This window comes from Protopterus annectens, chromosome 13.part0 (genome assembly GCF_019279795.1).
Source record: "Protopterus annectens isolate FY-2018-M chromosome 13.part0, PAN1.0, whole genome shotgun sequence".
Lineage (NCBI taxonomy): Eukaryota > Metazoa > Chordata > Ceratodontiformes > Protopteridae > Protopterus > Protopterus annectens.
In genome coordinates this window covers 511,198,665-511,224,016 of record NC_056747.1, presented here as the reverse complement: position 1 = coordinate 511,224,016, position 25,352 = coordinate 511,198,665, and positions in this window count along the sequence as shown.

Here is a 25,352-nt window from a genome sequence, read left to right as displayed (position 1 = left end):
GTAAAATAAGATATTTTAATTATAGGACATGGTTGCTTAGAAAAATTAAAACAATTCCAAAATGGCATGGGCTAGTATTATCTAAATTAGCATACAAGCTTCATGCCTAGAGTTGAGTTTAAAATGTTGCTGTAATACTACAGATACAGCTTGCTGTGCAGATGGCCTAAACATAAATAACATGTATGTCAGAACAACATGATTTATAGAAATGTGTGACTACAGGTTGCACCCTGGGGGTGGGTGGGGGATGGGATAATGCAAAACATAAACAACCACCTGTTGACATGGAAAAAAATAGTATTTTACTGACACCATCATGAGGCCCAGTGGAAGCTGTTTAGCATAATATTGAGGTACTAGGATTAAAAGCCAAAGTATCACTTTTGTATCTCTTGAGCTTCCACTTGTCATATTTGATCCTGTTATTAATTCCTCTAGTTACACATGAAACTGGAAACTCTTTTCTTTGCCGACTTGCACATTTAACACAATTGAAAAAGCTGGGGGAGAGGAAGTAAATAACTAAAAAAAGTTCAGTGACATAATTAGATTCATAGTGTACAAGCCGAACAGCCCATATTAGCATCACATATACCTCCTGACCTTTTAACAGTGAATGTGAGTCCCTAGTATAGAGAAAGTGGAACAGTGCATAACATACCAAGTCTGAAGTTAAATACATTCAGAACATTTTTGCTGTATAAATTTGTTGTGGTTTACTTTATTCTTTACCAGTAAAGAACTGCATATTTATTGTTTGATATATATTTCTTATATTTCTAAAGCGACTGTACTAAAACCTGTTTTTAAGGAAAACCTTTAGTTTGGTTGGCTGTTGACTTGTATATTATATTGCTTCTAACCTCACATTTTGAATGTATCTATTCTTTGCAAAAGAAGCAGTCGTTCTTCAACTATTTATTCTTGTGGTCATTTTGTGACTGTATCTTATTTCTTCTTTGTTTTATTTTTCTTCTTCAGTAAATAAAGTCTGTCAGACATTCTGTTGGAAGAAGTATTAAAGGGGCAGTGTCCTGTTAGATGACTTGCATATTTTTGGCAGTGCATAACATAGTAAGTAGTGGTTTGTAGAGTGACTTCAACTTAAGTACCTCTCTGTGCCAATTCAGAGCATACAGAAGCTATTCACCTGTCCATGCGATGTCCTGGCCAAAACTGAATAACTTGCATGGCATTTGAAATTCTGAATGTTAAGTGAAGCTTTCTTTCATTTTCAGTACATAAAAGGCAAACCGTGAAAGTATAAAAAAATGTATTTATGTATTACAGATGAGTCATAAACTTGTCAAAATCCCAATAACATAAATATCTAATCTAAGCACACAACAACTACGAATGCATAGACATAAACGTTTGAGTTAGTGACTTAAGTGTAAATGCAATTTACTGATTTGTAGTCTGTTGGACCTTTCCTCCCCAAGTTCCCAGTGGTCATTACAATCAAACAAGTAAATAATTAGTAAATAAAACAAATAAAATAAATAAAGATTGTGTATTTTGTATTGTACAAGAAAATAGATTCAGAGAACCTCATCTGTTTTGTGCAGTTAACTTTAGTATAGTCTACAGAACAGCATTTTTGTCCATCTTAACTAATGTAGAAAATACATGGTAAAACAAGTTTATGGAGCAGACCGACAGCCACTGTTAAATTCTGATAGTAGTGAAGTGTTAAGGTACGTCAGAGCCAAGACGACACAACATCTGATGCCCTTCTACTTGTATAACAGCACTTATGCACATTACTGCTGCCAAACTCAATGAAACACTTAGCTTTCCTTTGCATTTACTTGCTAGCTGCTTACCTTTTGACATTTAAGTATATGTGTTAGTGTCATAGCTCATATATACGTATATGGAATATGGGGGGGTCTATTGTATGACAAATGAAATGTCTTGTACTATAGATTTAGGGAACAAAGCCAGTCTTCACAAAGCACAATCCATTATCTTGCAACACAGGATATTTTATCCAGTATGCACGCAGACCCCAACATACTCCATTTACCTGATTTTCAATCTGTATTTGTTTTTAGTTTGCACTACTGAATCCCATTCATTTCAGGTTCATGCAACAACTGCATAAGTTATGTGTTGAACGGGGCTTTGCATAGGTTACATGGCATTATTTTAATGGTGTCTCTTGGGTGTCATTCTAGTTATCTGTCATATTTTCAAAAGGTCCTCTTCCACGCATTGCACAACTACACTCTCCACACAAACTGAAATGCAACTTTTATATGTTACCATTGCACTTCTTATACATCTCTCTGCTCTAACATCCTATCCCACCAACCTTTCCCAGCCTTATGTATACTGTCCTACCTCATCTATTCCTAAACCTCCTCCTACCTCTCAATCCTTCGTAGTCTCCCCATCTCTCTTCAACTTCTCCAACAAATGCTTTCATAAGCTTACTGTATTACAGAACTACCCTCTCTCCTGTAAATCCAAATATAAACTATACAACCAACTCTTATTCCTAATTCCTCTTAGTTCTTTTCCTAGTAATTTACTTCTCGCTGGGGATGTGCACCCCAACCCTGCCCCCTCCACACCATAGCCATTCACCCCACAAGTCTTCTTCTACCTCCCCCTCTCCTCCTCTTCCCATCCCCCTATCATCATTACACAAACACCTAGCTATCTATTCCCTAAATATTCAAAGCCTCACTAACATAATCACTGAGCTGCATACCTGGATAGCCAATACCTCCCCTCACATCCTAACCTTATCTGAAACTTGGATAAAACCACACATCACAAACAACGAAATACTCCCACCCGGCTGTAATATCTACCGCTCTGATAGAATCTCAATAAAGGGGGGAGGCGTCACCATCCTCTACTCTGATAGCCTTAACCTCTTACCTATCACCATCCCCATTTCAGACTTCCACCCAGCTGAACTAATCATCCTAAATTGCCATCTTAACCCTCTCAAAAAGTTTGCCATTGCCTCCATATATATTCCCTCTGGAAAGAATATTCCAACCCTGGAAAATATCCTACCCTGGCTCTCCCACAACATACCATATGAAACCCTCATCCTCGGAGATGTCAGCATTGACTGGTCCAAACTTACAACTGACTCTCCAACTTAGTATCAACTTAGCGATTCCACTGACTGATAACATCCCCTTCCCACCTACCAATACCTCTTTTTCCAACTCTACTATTGACTGGATCCTCACTAATTCCCCTAATCTCTATCACAGTCCAACTACCTTGTCAAACTCCTTAAGTGACCATCTTCCTACCTCCATCCTACAACACTCTGTCCAGCTACCCAAACCACACTTGTATAAAGACTGTTATAAACTCTCCAACTTTAATATCGCCCCATTTAATTCAATTCTGTTTAGTACTGACTGGTCCATCCTCAAGCAGATCCTGCTCGATGAAGCAGTGCTTAAATTTAATCAAATTTTCCTAGACACCCTTAACTTCCTTGCCTCCTCCAAGAGAATTAGAATCAAATCTAATTTTGGTCCCTGGCTGTCTAAGGAAACTAGATCCCTTATGTACAAATGTGATAGTGCTTGGAAAGGCTGGACTAAAACCAAAGAACCTCCACTGTTACAAAACTACAAAGAACTTCGGAACCTTGTCAAAAAACAAATCAATAAGGACAAAAAATCTTACTATAACTCTCCCCAAATCAATAGCAAATCCAATCCACATAAATTCTGGACAACCCTAAATAAAATTCTCCGGCCAGGTTGCCTTCCAATCCTTCCCCTTTCCCAAATAACATCCCTCTAGAAACTGCTACCCTCCTCAACAGATACTTTATTGACACTGTCCAGAAACTCACACCCTCTAACTCCAACACAAATACCCTACCCCTATTCCCAACCCTTTTAACAAAAATAATTTCAACCTTCAACCTGTTCCTACTTCATACACTAAATCACTTCTGCTGAAGCTTAAACCCTGCTCTCCCTCCTCTGACAATCTCCCACCTACCTTCCTCAAACTAGCTGCTGAATCCACAGCCTAACCAGTATCCCTGTTAATCAATAGGTCTATTCAGGAAGTAATAGTGCCAGTCATTTGGGAATCCTTCTTCACCGTCCCCCTGCATAAAGGGGGGAACTCAACTGACCCTTCTAACTTTAGACCAGTAGCCATCCTCTCCCCTTTCTCTAAAATAGTCGGAAAATGCATTCATACACAGCTTCTAAACTATCTCCTCCAGGAAAACCTTCTCACACCCAATTAGTATGGCTTCTGGCCAAACCACAGCACATCTACTGCCCTCCTATCATTTACCCATACTAACGCCGAGGCCCGTGATAACAACCAACTCATATCCCGTCTTTTCCTTGACCTCTCCAAAGTTTTCAACACTGTCTCTCACTCTCACTCTATACTTCTATCTAAACTTGCCAACCATAATCTATCTGCTACCTCCCTAGCCTTGTTCTCTAGCTACCTCTCTCATATGCAACAGTCTATCAGATGGCTCTTCTCCTGCTCACCCTACCTTCCAGTCACATCCGGTATACCCCAAGGTTCCATATTGGGACTCCTCCTGTTCAGCATCTTCACTAATGAACTTCATACATCTTGCAAACTATCTTCCCTAATTCAATATGCTGACAACTCAATGCTTATCTCCACTTCCAGCAATATCTATGGACTCCATACTTTTACCGAAGATGCCTTACTATCCATTGAAAAGTGGCTGTCTGATAATCTACTCATCCTAACCCCCCCCAAAAAAAACTCTTGCTTTTCATCCCTCTTTCTCACTATAAATCTATCTTTGTCATCACATTCTCCAGTAACACCGTCATACAACTTGAACCCCATACAAAGCTCCTAGGTGTCATCTTTGATGATGAACTTAAATTTAACTTGCATATCCTCCAGTGTTTAAAAAAATCATCAAAAACTGCGCTTGGTTGATCACAACAGAAAATTTTTAACTTCTAACACTGGCACAGGCTCTTCTCCTTCCCTCTCTCCTCTATGCCACCCCAGTCCTAACTAACATTCAATCCACAACCCTGACCAAATTCCAGCAAACATACCACAAAATAGCAAGATTTGTCACCAACTTTCCTTATAACTTACTTTATTGCCTTGCACTCAACTCTCTCCAATGGCTTGAACTCCCACAACTCATCCTTCTATCACAATTTCAAATCATACACTCCATGTTATACAAACCATCCTCCTGCCCTGCTCTCTCCTCCCAAGTATCTACCTAGAATCCCATTTGTACACTCCACACCTCAAACCAGCAACTCTTAGATATTTACCAACCTAAGAAAACTGTCTGCAAACTACTGTATAAATGCTGTGTAGCCCAAGCTTGGAATAAACTTCCAACACACATATGTTCCATTACCCACCCTATACACTTTAAAAAAAGCTCAGACTTCACCTACTTAACACCAAGACTTGCACCTGTCATGACCCTACCTAATTACACTACACTCCTACTCCTTACTTTATTTTACATACTTCCTGTTTTCCCTCCTATTCCTCAGACCTAACTTACTCTACCACCTCCTACACCCTCTCTCCTTACACATGCATTTCATCTTTCTCAACTTACACTTGTATTTTTCCTAAATACTACATCCTTAAGACATACTACCCCCACCACATATATAATTGTATATATTGCTTTGATAGCTCTACTGTTGAACATACCTTTACTGAAAAAAAATAACTTTTCTTTGCATTACTACTCTTTTATTATTATTGTCTATATATCTCCTGATGTTATGTACCTTAATTATTTCTTTATCTTGGATTGTGAATTTTATGTATTGTAAACTGTCTGTAACAGGAGCTTTTCTCCTCGGGTCTCCACTGAAAATGGGCTTCTGGCCCAGCTGGACTAACCCTGTTAACAAATGTCAATAAATAAATAAAGTGTAGTTTTTCTATATTATTTGGAATGCTATAGTATGATTTTGCAGTGTAGTGGGGATATTGTTAAAATCTCTTAGGTTTATAGAATATTTAGGAGTTTAAATTTTAGGTATACTTTTTAGATTTTAATACATTTTGGCAATGACATTTTCTGATTGGATGGTCACAGTTTTTATTTTTCTTCCTTTATTAGTTTAAGGATTTTCAGTCTAATTTTCATGGAATTCATTTATATAGACTTGATTCATATGTAATAGTTTCTTCAGGATATGTGTATTTTTGTTATGTATATAGTGCATTTTTTATATTTCTGTGCGAATGGTGCTGATTTACAGTGACTGAAGACATGCATACAGTGGTAATAAATGTTTTAATAGCACAAAGACACAATGGTGATTAATGTGCTGATGATATGACCATGTGCCAAGAAGTAAGATGATGGTGTTGTATTCATATTCATGGTTTGTGGATGGCGGATTATTCCTATCAGTTTCAGGATTGGGCTACCCTTCCTTCAGCTGAGCTAGTCTCAGGCTTGTATACAACATGCTTCACTAGTGAAGTGGGAAGTCCATCTAGCTAGTCTCTTTCTTTGTCCAGGGCAAACAGTAATAGTTAATACTACTACTAATAATAACAATAACAGCAATAATAATAAAGATTAATAGGCATCTAATGGAGAGCCGCGGTAGTGCAGTGGTAGCGTTGTTGCCTCACAACAAGAGGTTCTCCCGTTCGATTCTTGGCTGGAGTGTGGCGAGTGCCTTCTGTGTGGAGTCTGCATGTCCTCCCCGCAGTTGGGTGGGCGTTCGAAAGACATGCGTAAATGGGCGTGCCTTCGCTGAAGGTTGAACGCCGAGCTAGCACCTCAGAATTCATGAAAATCTACTGCCAATCATTAGCGGACCGGAGTTCCGCTGTAGCGACCCCTAACTGGGAAAAGCTGAAAGACAACAACAACAGTAGGCATCCAATGGAGACACAAATTTATACAGAACAAGTTTAAACATCAGTGTCACCTCGGTTTAACATTCTTAGCAGTGTTAAATCAACACAAATAATAAAACATTCCTTAAAATATGTAAATCCTTAACTGTGTACAAGCAATAAAATATCAACATAAGCAATTATGTAAGAAAAAACCTTCTATGTTATCTCATTATTTAACACTTTAGGGTACAGCATTTTGTATTTTAGTTTTAACATGCTCACTTTCTTCTTTTAATAGAAATTCCTTAATCCTACTACTACCTCTGGCATTTCCTTCAGTTGTTCCAGCATCGTGGCTTTAAGGCTTTTGAGGGGAAACCAGCATGTTTTTCCAAAAAAATACAGAGCAATAATACCTTCAGGAGTCCTGCTGTTACATTCTTTACAAGCTCCTGCAGCCACACTCTAAACTTACATTTACCTTCTCCTATACAGAAAAGGTTACAGAAGCATGTCAGAACATATACAACTCCCATCATGGTCCAGAGTAGAAAAAATAAATCCCATTAATCTTCACAAAACATGTAGAACAGCAAATAGAATAGGGCTCACGGGGATTCATATCCCTGTGTCTCGCTACCATATTACAAATATTGCTTCTTGGTTTTACAAAGTAATTGTGAACCAGTAGGTCCTCGATGCTCCTTCTTCAGCTGTATGAAATAAGAGGTATCCATTAATGTTGGCTTGAAAATAAAAGTATCATTATGTAACACATGCAAGCATTTTTACAACATTCACAATTTCAAAGAAAAAAAAACATTATATTCAGTATCAAAATACATATTTCTTAAGCTACTGCTAGAGAAACATTTGAGCACTAGTGTATACTTCATAAAGATAATCGTTATATCTATTACAGGCATTTTTAGCCCTCAATATCAGAAGAAACTTAAGAAGGTATGTAGAATGAGAGGTGCCCCCCCCAAAAAAAAATAGTTACTGGGTGTTTCCTATACAGTTTGGCATTTATTGTTGATTTTAAATATCCCCCTCTTACAGCACACATGGCAACAACCTTCCAACTTGTCCAGGCATCCACAGAGGTTCCTTATGAACAGAACAGTGGGCCTGAAGCACATGACCTATATGGACTGATTCAAAGCCATGTCACTGTACTCAATCTCATCCAGACTACTAAGAGGTGATCTATGTCTGGCTTATAAGGCCTCCACAGACCCAGCACTAATGGACCTACTGCACATTGCACGTCAAATGGTATTAGACATATGTGGTCCCGAGACCACAACCTCTTCTACAGCATAAACAGAATGGTCTGGAGGGACAGCTACATATCGCAGGGGATACCACTACTATGGAACAGACTCCCTATATACATAAAAACGAATGCCTTCCATGACCCTATTTAAATATAATTTGGACCTGTGGATGGCAAATTGGAAATTTACTTTAGGACTGACCCCTGTCCTCTTCACAGACAAAGGCAGTGTTTAAGCATCCTATGAAGTGAGACACAAACAGACAAATCCTCTACAAACGAGAAATATTTAAATATAGCTACAGTAAGGTTAGTTTAACACCTAAGGGCTAACACAGCTTGGTGACAAATGGGAAACATGGCCAGGCTTAAAATGTCACATCAGGGATGATGCCCTAGTACTCAACTGTAAAGCTTCCACAGCAGAAACCTGTCGGCTATACTTCACGACAAATCTGTTATTATCAAATGCCTCAAGAAAATCAAGTACCTCCCTGAAAAAAAAAATATCAGTATAGTAATATACTGCTTTTTTGGATTAAAATACTACAAGTATATTTCTCCTCCACAAGAGCCATAAATAGAATTGCATGTGTAGTAGCAAAGGGGGCACCTGTAGCTGTACCCTTTAGCTGTTGATACCAAAGCTACCTCACAATACACACACACACACACACACACACATATATATATATATATATATATATATATATATATATATATATATATATATATATATATATATGCACCACATACTACATTACTTTCACATGCAAGTACACATAGAAAACTTACCAGAAATGTTAACTATGCACATTCTCGGCAGTATTTGACCAAACTGAGTGTGAACTTGTGGGTGTGTGTGGGTGTGCGTGTGTGTGTGTGTGTGTGTGTGTGTGTGTGTACGTATTTATATCTAAGTCATTGTATCTATCTATATGTAAATACACGTACACCTACACACATACACACACATATTTGGTCTGGGGTCGGTAGACCTACTCGTGACAGAAAAAATGGAACTGTTGACACGTGCCTTATTTGGCAAGTAGATTTAGAAATGCTTCCCTTGCTTTACTTGTACATTGGGTGAATATTAACTCGGTAAGATACTTACTGCCCAAGGATGTAGACAGGCATATTAATTTTTATCAACTGAAAATATATTTTTTTAACATCTCTCAGAAACATTGACTCATACACCCCCGGTTTAAAACTGCCTAATGTCTGAAGCATATCTCAGCATGCATCATGCTTGGAGACTGGAATGCTCTTTTAAAAATTACCTTTTTATGACTGTGTGGGGAGACAGTGTATGAAAAATGGTACCGTATATTTTAAATGCATGTGGGCAAGATTTCGAAAGATGTCTCCTTTTTAAATGTTTAGTGGGATGGTGGAGGTGACAGTAAAAGTTTTGGGTACAAAACAGGCATCTCTGTCTATGCTCCTAGCCTGCCCCTCATCCCCTAGGGGGTCTATACAATATGTACTCCCTCCTCCCTTTTAAGTGTTAGAATTAGCATCTTACCAAAGATAGTGCTCCAGCCCACATTAAGTCTGTTGCAGTTCTATTTCTCTCTGTTTACCATTAATCATGTCAGAGAATCACACAGACTGAAAGCTTAAAATAATCCACCGTTTATCTCTGGTTCTTTAAATCTAAGAATGCTTCCTAAGTAATTTCCAGCAAGTCATCTTGATTCAAATGCATCACCGTGTCCCATCTTTGTTATGTTTCATGCAGGAAAGCAGTTTAGGGTTGGGGGCCGGACAAATTCACAACACAGGCTTTAAAAATGTTGTACTGTAAACCTAAGGAAGACCACAATCAAAATAATTTTAATTCTACAATGAAAAAATTATGAACTCACCAGGTCAAACATGAACTATGATGTAGTAGTATTGTAGATACCCAATAAATCATTTAAGTTCTGTTTCATTGTAGCAGTTAGGTCCTACTGCTAATAACACTATGTGTCAGTGTGTATTATCATGACTAAGCAGTAATGCTTCAAAAAAGGCATTTTAGGCATTAGAAGTTCTATTGAAAGCCCTTTAAATATATGAAAGAAAGTATGAATGTTCACAATAAATACACATCACTGCTGTGTACTATCATAGTTCTAGTTTGGGGGTTTATAAAAATGATTCACTGGGGTTTTCATAATATTTTTACCAAGCAGTATTGTTTCCTGTGTGTAATGACATACACAGACACTCGGTCCCAGTGAAGGTATATTAATCATGCGGCTGAACCTGATGCATAGGTTAAACAAGTGCAGGAATATAATTAATTCTAGAAAATGATGCTGCCATGCTCATCTGTCAGCCTGTCAAGTGGGATGAATGTTTTACTGTGTTATAAGCTGAAATAAATACTGGAGTTATACAGTTAGTGACAGGAATGTGTGTGAATGTAAAAAAAGATTATTTCTTGATAAAGAGCAGTTGTACTGACTGCACTGAAAAACAGAATACAGTGATATTTTTAACCAGTCTTATGCTGTCCCCTCCCTTTTTACATATCTAGCCATCTGTTAGCTTGGTCCCTTTGTTTCCATTCAAATACCTTTGAGTTCTTACTGCACAGTTTAATGTGAAGCTGCTAACATGTAGCTGGCTGAAATGGGTTAGGTTTACAAGATGTATACTGCCTGGCCTGATAAATGAGCAGATATCTTCATCTGTGTACCTACTGATCTATCATTAAAGAGAAATATCTGCAAGAGGAAGTGTCTGCTGGTCTACAGAGAAGTCGGTGACTGTCACTTCCTCTCGATCGCCGTCACCACTATTATACCCATACAGTGAGTCAAGAGTATGAACGAGTTTGTGTCTGATCTCTTATTTAGGTGTGGAATGAGATGATGACTACAGCTTTCAGTAATTCACTTGTTATGCATTGAGTCAGTGGTGGATATGTAAGCATGGAATTAAATGCATTTGGATAGTGAGAGGTACACAGAACTGGCCAGGGCTCATGTATGTCAACTCATGCTGCTTGGTCTGTATGTAATGTACCTATATGGGGCCCTAAATATCTGTGTACTTGGAGACTCATTATCCTGCTAGGGCATGACCCCATCCTTAGTATTGTTATTTCTCACTGCATTTTTGTTTAATATGTTTAGTCTTACAGTCTGGATGGCACTCAGTAATGTGGGAAACTGATCATGCAGAATGATAGTTTTTAAATGTCCAAAAATACTGGTAGGGAAAATGTTTTGTCTATGATACTACTCTGCCTTGGTTTGCACTACCAGTATTTTTCGATAATTATTGTTGCTGTTTTATCTGTGGTTTCGACTGGTGGTGCATTTATTCCTCTGGTGGGGCTTTGTTTTGTTTCTTCTTCATATTTATTTTAAATGCCAATGATCATAAAGACTGATTTTTGACATTTCTTAATATCCATACTTATTTTCAGTTATGTTTATGCACATTACAGTTAGTCTCCTATTGCTATTGTATAGATATTTATGCAGTCATATTCCTTTATCTCATCAGACATTTCAGTCTTTATAGAATATTGGTTGATGCATCTAATAAAATAACTCCAGAAATATTGTTTTTACTCTAATATCTATTCCCAAAGCCCTTTGAAAACAAGTTTCACAATGCCAAACTGGAATAATACGAAATCCTAATAACGAAAATAAAGCTTGATGTGTTATGATTTCAGCATTGTGAATGGAGATCATGGTAGAGGGGGGAACAGGGGATTTACCATTTTCCTCACTGTAGTGCAATCTCTGGGTTGGTATATATAATTTGCAGGGGGTGTGGGGGTGCAGGAAGCTAAAACATAAAAGGACATATGGACTTCCGAAACCGGAAGTTTGGTATGTAAAATGTCATCCGTTATGTTCCTGGCGTTTGACATTTAGGCTTAATGTTGTTTTTGTTTTCGGAATTTTATTTCGTTCTTTTTATCACAAATTATTTTGCCTTTGAAATTTTGATGGTAAACCACACACACACACACACACACACACACACACACACACACACACACACACACACACACACACACACTCACTCTATATAAATATATATATATATATATATATATATATATATATATATATATATATATATATATATATATACACATACACACACACACGTGTGTATATACAGATATGTTACTTGAAATTGATTTGACTCGTGGCAGCTCTATGGATAGTTGTCCTGAACTGTGTTCTGGCTTCAGTCAGATGACTTAACTGAATGTGGGGCATCCATTGCTCTCATTTTATCAATCCATCTCCTAGTGGGTCTTCCTCTGTTAAACTGACCTTTGAACTTGACAAGCAAGATGACTTTTTCAAAAGATTTTTCTCTTCCCATTATCTAATAAGATAAGTTTCCAGGTAATGCTGTGATTTTTCTCTCTTCCAGGACCGATTGGTTTGATTTTCAGACAGTCCATGGTTTGTACTATATTCTTTACCAGCACAATAATTCAGAGGCCACAGTTTTCTTCTTATCATACTTTTCCTCTGTCTAACTTTCGCAGCCATAAGGCATTATTAAAAATATTGCAACTTGGACAAGTTAAATCTTCATACACAAAGGTGTATCTCTGTATTTGAAAATCTTATGACACACCTCCCAGCAATTCTACCAAGGCGTGATTCATCTTTGGATTTCTCACAGTTATTAATTAATCATTCAGCAAGGCTGAAGCTGTTTACTATTTCTACTTTTTCTCCATCTAGAATATATTTCTTGATTGTACCAGTTATAAGGATTCTTTATTTTTTTCACCCCTCACAACTTGATAGCTCTAAATATACTCTCTGTGACCTAACAGCAGTGAGGATAAGCAGAGGTTTTCCCCACTGTAGCGTGCTCCTACTACTGTCCAATATTGCAACATTCCAACGAAATAAATGCTCAGTGTAATTCTTCAGATGATTTGAGCAGTGAGGCAATCCTTACTGATATGCTGAATGTCTATAATACATGCACAGACATGCATACATATAAATATATTTGTAGTTTCCATCAGATTGGTTGATCAAGGCTAAGATAGACCCATGTATTGTCAAGCCACTTTGGTCGACACTACCTATGGTCAACAGTTGTGTGATAAAGTAAAGCTACGGGGAAGGGGGCACAACCTCCCAATACTATTTAAAAAAAAAAACTACAATATTATTGTCTGCATACAAAACCCTCCTGCAATACAAATACTTAAGAAAATAGTCAGTGAATGGTAGTTTGACCCAAAATCCAGAATTCACTTTAATTTGACTAAAGTGGAAATTGACAGAGTGGCAGGAATCACAAAGTATTAAAAATACATTTGGAGGTGTTCTTATTTTATTAATTTGCATGAACAGTAGATCAGGAAACACTATATTAAGTATTTTGCTGCAGCCTGATCACTCCTGTTTCCCTTCGGCACCACCATTAAAACTGGTGCACTAGGCTGTGAAATAGTTCATTCTCTCAGTATAAAAATTAATAGTGAACAGCCAGCAGCTCTGGGCTAAGAACACAGGTTTGACAGTAAAGAAGAAGAAATCTGATGGAAACTGAGAGTATGGCATGGCTATGCTGGCATTCTGTGACAGGTATGTAGAGTGAGCAAAGGAAATCTGTGTTAACTGATTCTGTTGCTCAGAACAATTTGGGTTTTATTAGGTCCAGTCAAGAAAGCATGAAAATCACCAATGTGCCACTAAACTGTAATTCAGCTGTTTTCACAATGAGATGGGAGCTGAAGATTTTTTGTAGATTTTTTATGGTTTGCTTAAAAAACTGCTTAGGAATCATAAATTCTAGAAACTGCTTAGGAATGATTAATTCTAGTAATGCCTTCCCATGAATTACACTGGACATGACTAAAAGTATGCACAAAAAAAGACTGCTTTCTTACTTTATTGCAAAAAAGCTGGAACATTAGTAGCTGTGGAAACAAGGATGTTTAATTTTTCCTTGCCATTTCCTGTACTATTGGGAGATCTCAGAGTTGCTATATAGTAGGCCGTCGATTATCCGAACTAATTGGGACCTATGGTGGTTCAGATAATCAAACATATAACTGAACCAGATAAAAAATTCTAAAATCTTGTTTTTTTCTACATGCAGGAATATACTTTTCAACCATTCAGTGATTTCATTTGACAATAAGGAATATTTTTCACACACAAGCTGGCTACAAGCTCAAAAAAACGTGCTCAAGCAAATACGTAAAATGTTTACATATTCAGACACTGTGATTTTTTCCTACCTGAAAACTTTAGAAGGCTGGTTCTGATAATTAACCTTTCTGATAATTGACGTTCGGATAATTGATTCTCTACTGTACATAAGATGCACAGGATGTGGGGGCACAACCCTTCCCCCCTTGTAAGTGCTTACTACGGAACTAAACAGAAAAGCAGAGCTCTGAAGAAGTGTAACATTCTTTCTCGTAGGCCAGAATTTTGTCATACCATTCTGTATGGAGCCACACTCTACATTCTGTCAGAACAAAATATTCTTATTTAATAATGCACATGCTTTAAGGACCTGGGTTAAAATAAATCTATTATGGCACTGTTAACATGCATATATACTCATATAAATGGATAGATAGAGATGCGCACATTCACATGTGTTATGGATATTGAGAATGCTACTGAGATCTGTCTTCCTAATTGCTAAAAGAGAAAACTAACACTTATGTTCTATCATATTGCACTAGTTAAGTTATACAGAAGCTTACTAATAACTATGATGATGTTGTATTTGTCTTTCAGTATCTCACTGTTATGTCTAATATATAATGTACTCCTAAAATGCCTTAGCATTGCTATTATCAATTTTGTTTTAGTCTATCTGTATTTGAATCTGCTGCCTGTATTACTTTAATTTTTTTGTGCTCTACAATGACTTTAGGCCATGGCTGGAAAGGGTCTGTAGACTTTGAGAGTCATCATCTAACCTTTGCCACACCAGTGTATAGTGAGACCAGCTCCTGGCCAGCTGGTATAAATTTCTCTTACGGAACGTCGTTGTAAATCCCAGAGAATATAGTGTTGTCTGGTCCTTGGCAAGTTGCTTTTGATGTTTAACTGTTACTGGCCAGCTGCCATGAAGTAGTCTTGGAGAACTTCATTGCAGGAGTCAAGGTGTGAAATGTGGCTTGACACCTGGAAAATTGTTGCTTAAGTGCCTTCTTTCTTTTTAGCAGATGAAAAGGTTTGCAAGAAGAGGATGGACGATCGCATACTCCCTGAACTATAAATCTTACTTTATTTCATAGTATTTTGATCTGTTTTGTGTGATCACCAAAGAGAACTGTACCTCAAAGTAGGATCTCCAGATAGTCTGGTATACCTCTTCATTAAAGGAGGACAACATAGTCTATAGATCAGCCATCAGTGGAGGCAGACAGACATGGCTGTAATCCAAATCACGCAGTCTGCCATATCAAAAGTACACCAGCTTATACAGAACCCCACCTTATTTCATGTAGTTCTAGGAAAGAGGACAGCTTTTCCATACAGTCATAGAAAATGTAAGGCAACTGGGCCATGTGGCTATTTATGCTTTGCCAATACTTACCTTTAGACCTTGCCTCCTGTTTCAAGGAGTGATAGGCCAGTCATGCTGAGGGTGAATTTGTAAATACCCAAGCCTTGCTAAACTGTAATAGTGTATAAAAGAAAAGTGGGAAGCAGATAATTAATAGCACTGCACAATTTAAGTAGAGGAAAAGTACATTATATACTAAATGTGTCCATAGCTGTTGACTCACCACACTGGGGGAAGACTGGCACAATGCTGGTGTGTCTGCAGCCTGCTCTGAGCAGATATAATCAAAAAGGAGCTTGTATTTGGATACCTGTTATGAAGGGAGAATTATAAGAGGGTTGCCAGTACAGATGATCATCCTTCTTGGACATGGAGTGCCCAGAATCGTGGTGCTTCCATTTAGCAAACCTGTTATCTTTTTTATGGCAGGCTGCAGAGGGGGATAATCCAGAATTCCATCTAAGCTTGTCCATGACTATTATTCATGCACTATTTAGGGCAAAGACATGGTGCATTTCACCAGTCCAGTGAGGACTTCATGAGTCTGAGGTCATCTCAAAAGGAGATCTCTAAAGGAGGAGATGTGTTGTACCGTGGAGACTTACTATCCTTGACAGTCTCTTACATAGGGCCCTTGGACTCAGCCATGCCAGAGGATATAGAGTGAGAAGGAGATAATCCACTTCCTAACTGCACTCCAATCAGTGCCACACCTTGATCCATCTCTGAAAGAAGGAGTAGGTGAAATAATGTGGCTGACCAATACCATATGTGGCACTAAGCTGACACTTAAATTGCAGATGCACATCAGATGTAATGTTGGATTTGAGAGGGCAGTACAGCTCCGGCATTGCTATCACTTGTTAAAAAAAAGTACTTGAACTCTATTTCAGGGACAGATAAGGTGAAGGGTGAAAAAACAGGCATGTGAGGGCCTGAGAGGAAGAGTTAGAGTTTAACCTTTGTTATTGGAAGGCCAGGAGATAAAAAGGGTTCTATCCTCCAAGTCTAGATTCAGACACAGAAATGTGGTGCTAGGATTTAGGTGCATGTTCCTAACATTCCATAGTATGACATCTGGAAGATAGCTTTTAAATTTGGTTGTTTAAAGTTGAAGTATTTTGTTTTGTTTCTTGTTTTGTGTGTATGGGGCTGGAGCTGAGGTTAGGTATTTCCATATAAAACATCACAAGGTATTTTATGCAAGAAGTGTCAGATAGTTTGCTACATATTTTTTTGACAACACACAGTTCTTTTGCAGCTATCAGGCAAAATATCCCCTCTCTTACATTCTATCACTAGTTGGTCGAAGAGCTGTCCTACTTAGCTGTAAATGAAATATCAGATGATTAAAGCAATCATTTAAAATATTCAAATGTTGGATTGACACTGAGACAATACAAAGACATGAAGGATAAACATTACTTTCCTCTGTTCCTTGTGGTGTATTTAGTTAAAAACGAAAAATATGGGAACTTTATATAAAAATGAAGTATAGCAATTTATAAAAAAAAAAAATGTTACCGAAACATCTGAAAATGTGTGAACTGCTTGAAATTTTTCAGACTTCAGCAGCAGATATGATTATTTGAGCTGTTTTCTGGTATAGGAGTATGCCAGTGGTGGCAAACCTATGACGCACGTTTCAAAGGTAACACACCACGATGTTTTGGGTGACGTGCCAGCATTCACCAATACCCAAGTTACCAAAGAAACTGCTTTTGCATTCATTGCTTGTGTGAAGTGCATTGAATTGTTTTGTGCTAGGTGCCAGTTCAACAACACTGCTGCAGAGGTAAGGAAGTTATTAACCTCGGACTGTTTCGATATACTGTCTCGATAGAGTCTGCAAAGGGTAGTGCTGAGATTGTTTTCTGTTTGTGGTTGCAGTTCTGCAAAGGGCAAGTAGTCTGCATTCCAAAGCGTGTGCTGTTCTAAATTCCGCCCAATTGTCCCTCTTAATCCATCCTAAAACCCGTGACCTTTTAGACTTAATGACAATAATTAGATTTATAGACTTATTTTACTTCAGAAAATGTATATCAATTCCCGTTAATTTTTTCTGTCAGTGTCTCAAATTAATAATACTAGCAGTTTAAAACTATCCATGTCTCTTATTTCTAGTTTTGTCTCTGATTCTGTTGAGATTTCTCCCTGATGTATTGAGAGCTATGCTGTTTTATTTATTTATTTATTTATTTGGGGGGGGGGGGGTCACACCAGCAGAGTCAAGTTAGGCATTTTCTGAATTTTTGACACACCGAGGGCAAAAGATTCACCATCACTGCAGTATGTGCTGTTTGCTATTTGTTGATCAGGAGGTGTCATTCAGCATAAAAAAGATTTGTGGTTGCATATTGGACTAATATACAGTGAGATTCTGCATCCCGCTTTTTCCTTTACTTTCCTAGACCTACACTTTGGCACTTTCTAGCTTAATTTAGATACATTTGGTATTGTCTTATAGACTGCAAGTTGAATGCAAACCAGAAGTTACATGGGCTAAAGGATTTGAAAGGGGTGGTACTAAAGAAGACTTCATAAGTAGAAAAGTCTCTTTTTCATTTTTCATTTCTGGTAATTCACTGTAGCTACTGGTTTACTTGCCCCCTCTCAAATAATATGACAGAAGCTTTACTCACAATTGAAAAGGTAGATTTAATATAGAGAGATGGTGTTGCATGTGGCTTGGAGCATATATGTTCAATTACATTGCAGCCCACTATGCATACCTTGTTTTGCAGAGATACGCTGATTAAAGTACACACATAGAACCTCCGGTGTAAATTACTATGGGGAATGAATGGCTTTCATTCATTTCAGGACACTTACTCTAGTGAATTGAGGATACAACCACAACTTAATAGTATGCATGAAGGAATCTGGCACAAGCTAAGTAAAACTTTCAGCATAAGCTCAGACAGACTGGCTTAAGTAGTAAGCCAGTCAAATCTTAGGCTGTCCTAGTAATAGTGTGACTCGTGTCAGATGAGCAAGTCAAACTACAGTGGTCGCATCCAAAAAAATCATGCTGCGTCTGCTGTCACATTGCATCAAAATCGCACTTTTTTTCGTGATCATTCTGACTGTGGCTGTCTACAACAGTGTGATTTGTTGTTTTGGGCCTTATGGCTACTGTTCTTTTTCAAAAAGCTTACCTAGCTTTCATGTATCTTTATGCCTCTTTTTTTATCCAGGTTTTTGCTGAGGAAATGAAAACATAGGAGTTGCAGCTAAAGTGCTTGAAAGAAATTTTCCTCATAGCAGGCACTACTAGCTCTTTTTGCAAATGGAAGGAATGTGCTGACCCTTCTGCAGTGTGCTGACTGTTTATGAAAACAATTATGCAGATGGCTAGAATTGTTCTGCTGCCAGCACCTTTTAAGAAAGTCAATGTGTTGCTCCAAAAATCAATCTGTTGTACAGCATGTCTTCTTTTAAGCTTTTCCGACATGAATTGAAGCTGCATAGCTTTGCAGATTTCAGTACTATTTTCAAGTCTCCTGCATTTCCAAGTGCAGACTGATTGATGGAAACTGACTCTCTTAAGAGCAGGGAAACAAAGTAGCATTTCTTCCTCTATGCTTTTGTAATTGGAAAGAACATTTCTTTACATCTGCAGCTCTCTAGATGTGTACTTTGCAGTCGCTATACTACAGTTGTGTCATTTATTTACTCGTATACTAATGTAACTATTCAGTTAATATTGTAATCCTATAATCTGTACTTTACTGTCATTTTCTTTCTTCATGTCCCTGTCCAGATCCTGTTACATACATTGTCAAAACTTTACTGGATGAGTTATCAAGGCTGCCTTCATGCTGTCTTACTCACTGCACTGCTAAGTACTAGTTACACACACTGTAACTGGCATGTTGTGCTTTAATTTATAGCGTTTCCCCAAGGATGCAGTAACAACATAGTTGTCTGCTTGTCACACCAATAGCTTGTGTCATAATGTCAGTATGATCAGGTCTCCAGATGTAACCAGACTGTTTTGTGTTTTAGAGAGTTTTCAGAGAGTGAAGTTAATAAATTAATCTCAAAAGCAAAACAATTCACTAGAGCTATGGTGCACAACATCTGGTCCGTGGGTCAAATCCGGCCTGTGATGCAGCGCTATCTGGCCCCAAGCCCCTGTCACCATTCTTATACTTTTCATGTGATGTACAAGCGCATTGGGGAAACAGTACAGCAGGACATATTGTCATAAGTATTGTAAGAAGGGGGAAAATAATTTTCAGGTATATCAGCGGATATGCGTTGGAGTTTTCTGCTTTTTATGAAATACAGTTTGTTGTGTAGTAGACAGGTTGGATGCAAGGGCTTGTGACCTTCTGTAATGCTCTGACATGACCATACTTATTGAATCTGCACTCAGGTAGGAATTCTTTTATGCGCACAACAAAAACTGCATCAATTGAATTTTTAGAGAAGCTGTCCTTTTCTGCTTACGACATGCCTGTGCAGACACTGTCACATTTCTGTAGTAGGGAGACAGTACCATCACTTATAATATCTGGGTATTTTTCTACATCCAAAATATAATTTTTCACCAGTTGCTATCATAATGATCACGGCTGAGGGAAAGGCCTTTTGACACCATGTGGTACCATTACACCATAACATGCTTTAACTTTTGGCTTAACTCATTGTTCAAGGAAGGAGAATCCTAGTAGGATTTTCTTCAAAAAGTGCTAACAGCTGTAGCTGTCCGCTTTGATAATTAAGAGAGTATTGTCAGTACGTTAAACGTAGATGAGTGTGAAGCTAGTTCAGTGATAAACAGTGGAAAGTAGCAGGCCCAAGATGGAGGGTGTGTAACGTTATAATCTTGTGCACTGGGACATGTTCTCATTTTCTTTGTATGTCCTATGATTCAAACAGTCTGTAAACCAGCAGCAGCAAAAATGGCTCTATCGCCAACATTCTGCAAGTTGCTATAAAGGCCCGATGCTGAATGAACTTTGAGTTGTCATGCAGTTTAATGATCGTAGGTTATTTGAAAAACTGTAACGGCTGTTCACAGGCTGAAGAATGGAACCAAGGACAATAGTTTAATGATCGTAGGTTATTTGAAAAACTGTAACGGCTGTTCACAGGCTGAAGAATGGAACCAAGGACAATAAAGACTCCCAAAGAACACAAAGATACAATCACTACAAATAAATTCCAATTCGAATAAACTAAAGAGTTTTATTTGTAGTGATAGTATCTTTGTGTTTTTTGAAAGTCTTTATTGTCCTTGGTTCCAGTCATCAGCCTGTGAACAGCGATTAGTTTTTCAATTTTCAATTTGGACTTTGGTGCCGCTAATTGTGTCTTTTTAGATTGTTGGTTATTGCTTTCTCAGGGACTGCTTTAAGCTTATTATAGGTCCATGAGTAGATATTAGTTTGCAGACCATCATAAGCCTAGCCAGTAACCAAAGTTCACAATCGAACCCTGCACCTTGTATCTTGACTATTGTGTCAGTCCTCACCCTTAAAGAAGTTCATTGGCTGTTACTGAAATATGTAACTGGAATTTAGTGTTGTGCAGGCAGGGGCTTGTCTATTGGATTCATGGATGATAGTTTACGTAAACTTCTGTTTAAAGTTAAGTAAAGAAAAATAGTTGGTGTGATAACACTTAATTGTTTTCTTAATCATAGGTAGTAGGTGTCTATGCATATTGCTTGACCGGGTTCTGGCTTGTCAATCATGCAGGCCACGCCTATTCCAGCAGGAAACAAGCAGTGGGTTAATGTTCAATGAACAAAGCTGTCAACTGCAGTTATTTGCTGTCAGATAGTAGAAAGTAATAACTTTCTGCAAGAGTTTGTGATAAGTCATGGCTAAAAGCCAGAATAAAGTTAAAAGCAAAGTTGATGAAGAAAATAGGTAATTTCATGATGACGGGACAGAGCAGTACTGTTTTATTCAGCAGAAGAACAGTATTTGTCTTCTGTGTTGGTCCACAGTTACGGTGCTGAAAATATCAAACTTGAAACGGCATTACGGGACAAAACGTAAAGATTTTGGCAATGTGGTTGGTGAAGAAAGACTGTCCAAAATTAAGGGGTTGCGTCGTAGTTTGTCCAAAATTAAGGGGTTGCGTCGTAGTTTGATTAAACAGCAGAACATTTTTACTAAGAGATCGGCAGACTTTAACGCTGCTTGTGAGGTTAGTTATGATATTTCACTAAAATAATAACTACCAAGACTGGGCGTCCATTCTGTGATGGTGATTTTGTAAAGAACTGTATGATAGCTGCAACAAAAAAGCTGTGTCCAGAAGTTTATAAGAAATTAGAACCAGTCAGTCTGAATCGCATGACCATACAGCACAGAATTGCTAGCTTGTCTGGAGATATAAGGCAACTGGCAGACAAGGCAGCATTGTTTTCATATTTTTCTGTCTGCCAATGAAGAAACTGACATTGATTCCACAGCACAGCTGCTGATGTTTGTTCGTGGAGTATCTCCTACTTTCGACATTACTGAAGAGCTGATAGGCATGGGCTCCCTTAAAGGACAAACAAAGGGGTCAGATCTGCAAGAACAGACGTTGAAACTGTGTAACAGGCTGACTTTGGATATGACAAAATTGGTGAGCATAACAACTGATGGTGCACCAGCTGTGACGGGAGAGAGTAATGGGCTGGTGTTATTGAAGAAAAAACATCTGGGAGATCAAAACAGGCAGTTAGTAAACTTTTACTGTATCATACATCAGCAGAATCTCTGTGACAAAGACCTTAATTTTGAAGAAGTAATGAAGATGGTAAAAATTGTTACTTCATAAAAAGCCGAGGCCTTAACCATCATCTATTCCAGCAGTTTCTTCAGAATACTGAATCAGATCACAGTGACTTGCTGTACTGCTGTGAAGTACGATGGCTTAGTCGGGGTAAAATGCTGCGAAGATTCTGGGAATTGCTTGATGAGGTTACAACATTCATGAGAAGTAAAAACAAGGAAACAGAAGTTGCCTTCCTTACTGATAAATCATGTCAGGCTAAGCTGGCATTTCTTGTTGATGTGACTGAACACTTGAATGATCTTAACATGAAACTGCAAGGGAAAAACCAGCTTGTTTGTGAACTTGCAAACCCTGTGTCAGCATATCAGATGAAGCTTAAGTTATTTCGATCGCAGACAGCATCAGGGAATTTCATCCAATTCCCCACGTTCCACTCAATGCTCTAGAAACACCAAGGCACTGATACGCAGACTGTTATTGAAAAGTTGGATGTTTTGATTCTTTCATTTGACAGTCAGTTTCAAGATTTTGAAAAGCACAGACTGCAGTTGAAACTGTTTGTAGATCCATTTGGCGTTTCTGTTAATGACATGGAGGCAAAGTACCAGTTGGAACTCATTGATCTGCAGTCATCAGATGGACTCTGCGCTATATTCAGAGAAAACAGTCTGATTGACTTTTACAAGAATCTTCCTGATCGGTTTGTAAATCTGAAAAACAATGCACGTGTTCATGCAAGTATGTTTGGCAGCATGTATTATTGTGAGCAGACATTTTCACAAATGAAGCTGTACAAAAGTAGCATTCATAATCAGATAATGGACCATAACCTTGAAGTGTTGTTTTGGTTGTCATCAACCAACATTGAGCCTGATATTGCAAAGCTCATTTCAGAGATGCAGCCACAGCTGTCACACTGACTGCATAAACTATTGTTGCCACCAATGACTGTGTTTGAAATGTAATCACATTTAATGTGAATACTGTGACTCATTTTACTAATGTACTGTTTAGTGTAGTGAAGTCAGTTTTACAGCTTACTGCTGTCTTAAGTAAAAATGCCAGTCACCTGTACCTATTGTTAACTTGTAACAACTTACAATGTTTTGAGGTAGCCCACAGATGCACTAAGAATTCGTGTAGTGGCCCTCCCTACAAAAAGGTTGTGCAACACTGCACTAGAGTAACTTAATTTGTTGAAGCTGAAAACCACATAGTCTCATACAAGGGCTGGGCTTAGTAACTATGGGACCAAATTTAAAACCTGTTTAGATGGGTCCCAAGCCACAACCCTCTCATTACCCAGCCCCATATGTCACAAACTCTTGGCGCAAAAAATATGGACAAATCCACTGGGGACAAAGACTCAAAAAAATAGGACAGATTTTAAATATTTCTCCTATAAATGTACAAAGTTGATAAAATAACGCAATTTGTCTTGACATACATTTTCTAAACAATATGAAGTCTGAAACACAAAAGCTTGTCATTATTGAGTGACTTCAGTCCTCAGTGATTTGACAGAAAACCACAAATTTTATGAGGAACAGACCAAAAATACAAAGCAAAAATCTGGACATTCTGAGAAAATCTGGACAGTTGAGAGGTATGCTCAGCCCCACTCCTCTACCTCAATGATTTGCCAGAAAACCACAAATTTTATGAGAAACAGACTAAAATATGAGGTAAAAATGTGAGCATTCTGTACAATTTTGGATAGTTGTAAGACATGGTACCAGCATTAATTTATGAATACAAATAATGCATTTGCGGCATACTGTTCAACTTATTTTCGAGATAAAGGCAAAAATAATGGGGAACAAATATCCAAACTCATGGGCAATTTTTAAATATTTACTCTAATTCACTTAAAAACGTTAATAGAATGCCAGGTTTTGCACCAGCATGCTTTTTCCGAATAAAATGAAGTATGACACTACTGACTGTAAACAATGATGGCTCCAAGTTGCTTTTCTTGTGGGGGCATAATATGGGCTCAGTAGCTAGATGGTGGGGAATTAGAAAAATGAAAAAAAAAAACACTGAATAAATATAAAAGATCCACTTAAATATGTCTGCCTTTCTTCACAGGAATGTAGTCCCGTAACTGAATTAGATTAACTTTCTTAACATCATGACCCCCAGCTACTGCAGAATGCACATCATCTGTGATTCAATGCATACTGTGTCATATATTCTACCTTACTAGACCTTCCAGCAAGTCTTTCATAACCTTACACTTCTAAAACTCTCCTGTCCCTTCACAATCAGGCCACTGAAACCCATAATAAATCCCTCCTTTACCATCACCAACAGACAAAGGCAAACTAGCATATGCAATTTTTGTTTACATAGTAAGGGTAGTTGTTTTTTTAAATCACTTGCTTCTCATAAACCACCTGGACTTTTTTGTCATCTTCATGACAGACTGTTACAAGGCAACACATTCCCCCGGATTTACTAAACTTCCATGTAGGACTAGCTTAATCCTGCATGGAAGCGACCGTTTAGGAGCAGGACGGCAGTGCGCCATGCATATTAATAAGGCGCGCTGCCTGAACTCCTAAGCTTACACGGAGCATGTAAGAGTGCAGTGGGCGTGTCTGAGAGCAGAGCTCTCAGAATAAACACACCCCTGCAATGTAGAACAGTAGAAAAGGGTATGCAATGAGCGAGACTGCTTACAGGTGTCCGCATATCCCCACCAACAGTCCCCCTTGTCTATAACAGCAGCAGAATGTAGTAATAAAATGATGAAACCCTAATTTTTTGTTTACAATCCGACTGAAGCTAACCTTAGGTGCGCGGATGTGCCCATCACTTAGCTACGGTTAAAGCAGCTTAAAAGGTTGAAGAGGATAACAAGGAAGATATATGCAAATGAAGCAGCACAGTGGGCTGAGCATTCGCCTAACGAGCAGGCATTTCCGGTTCGTGTCCAACTGCAGCA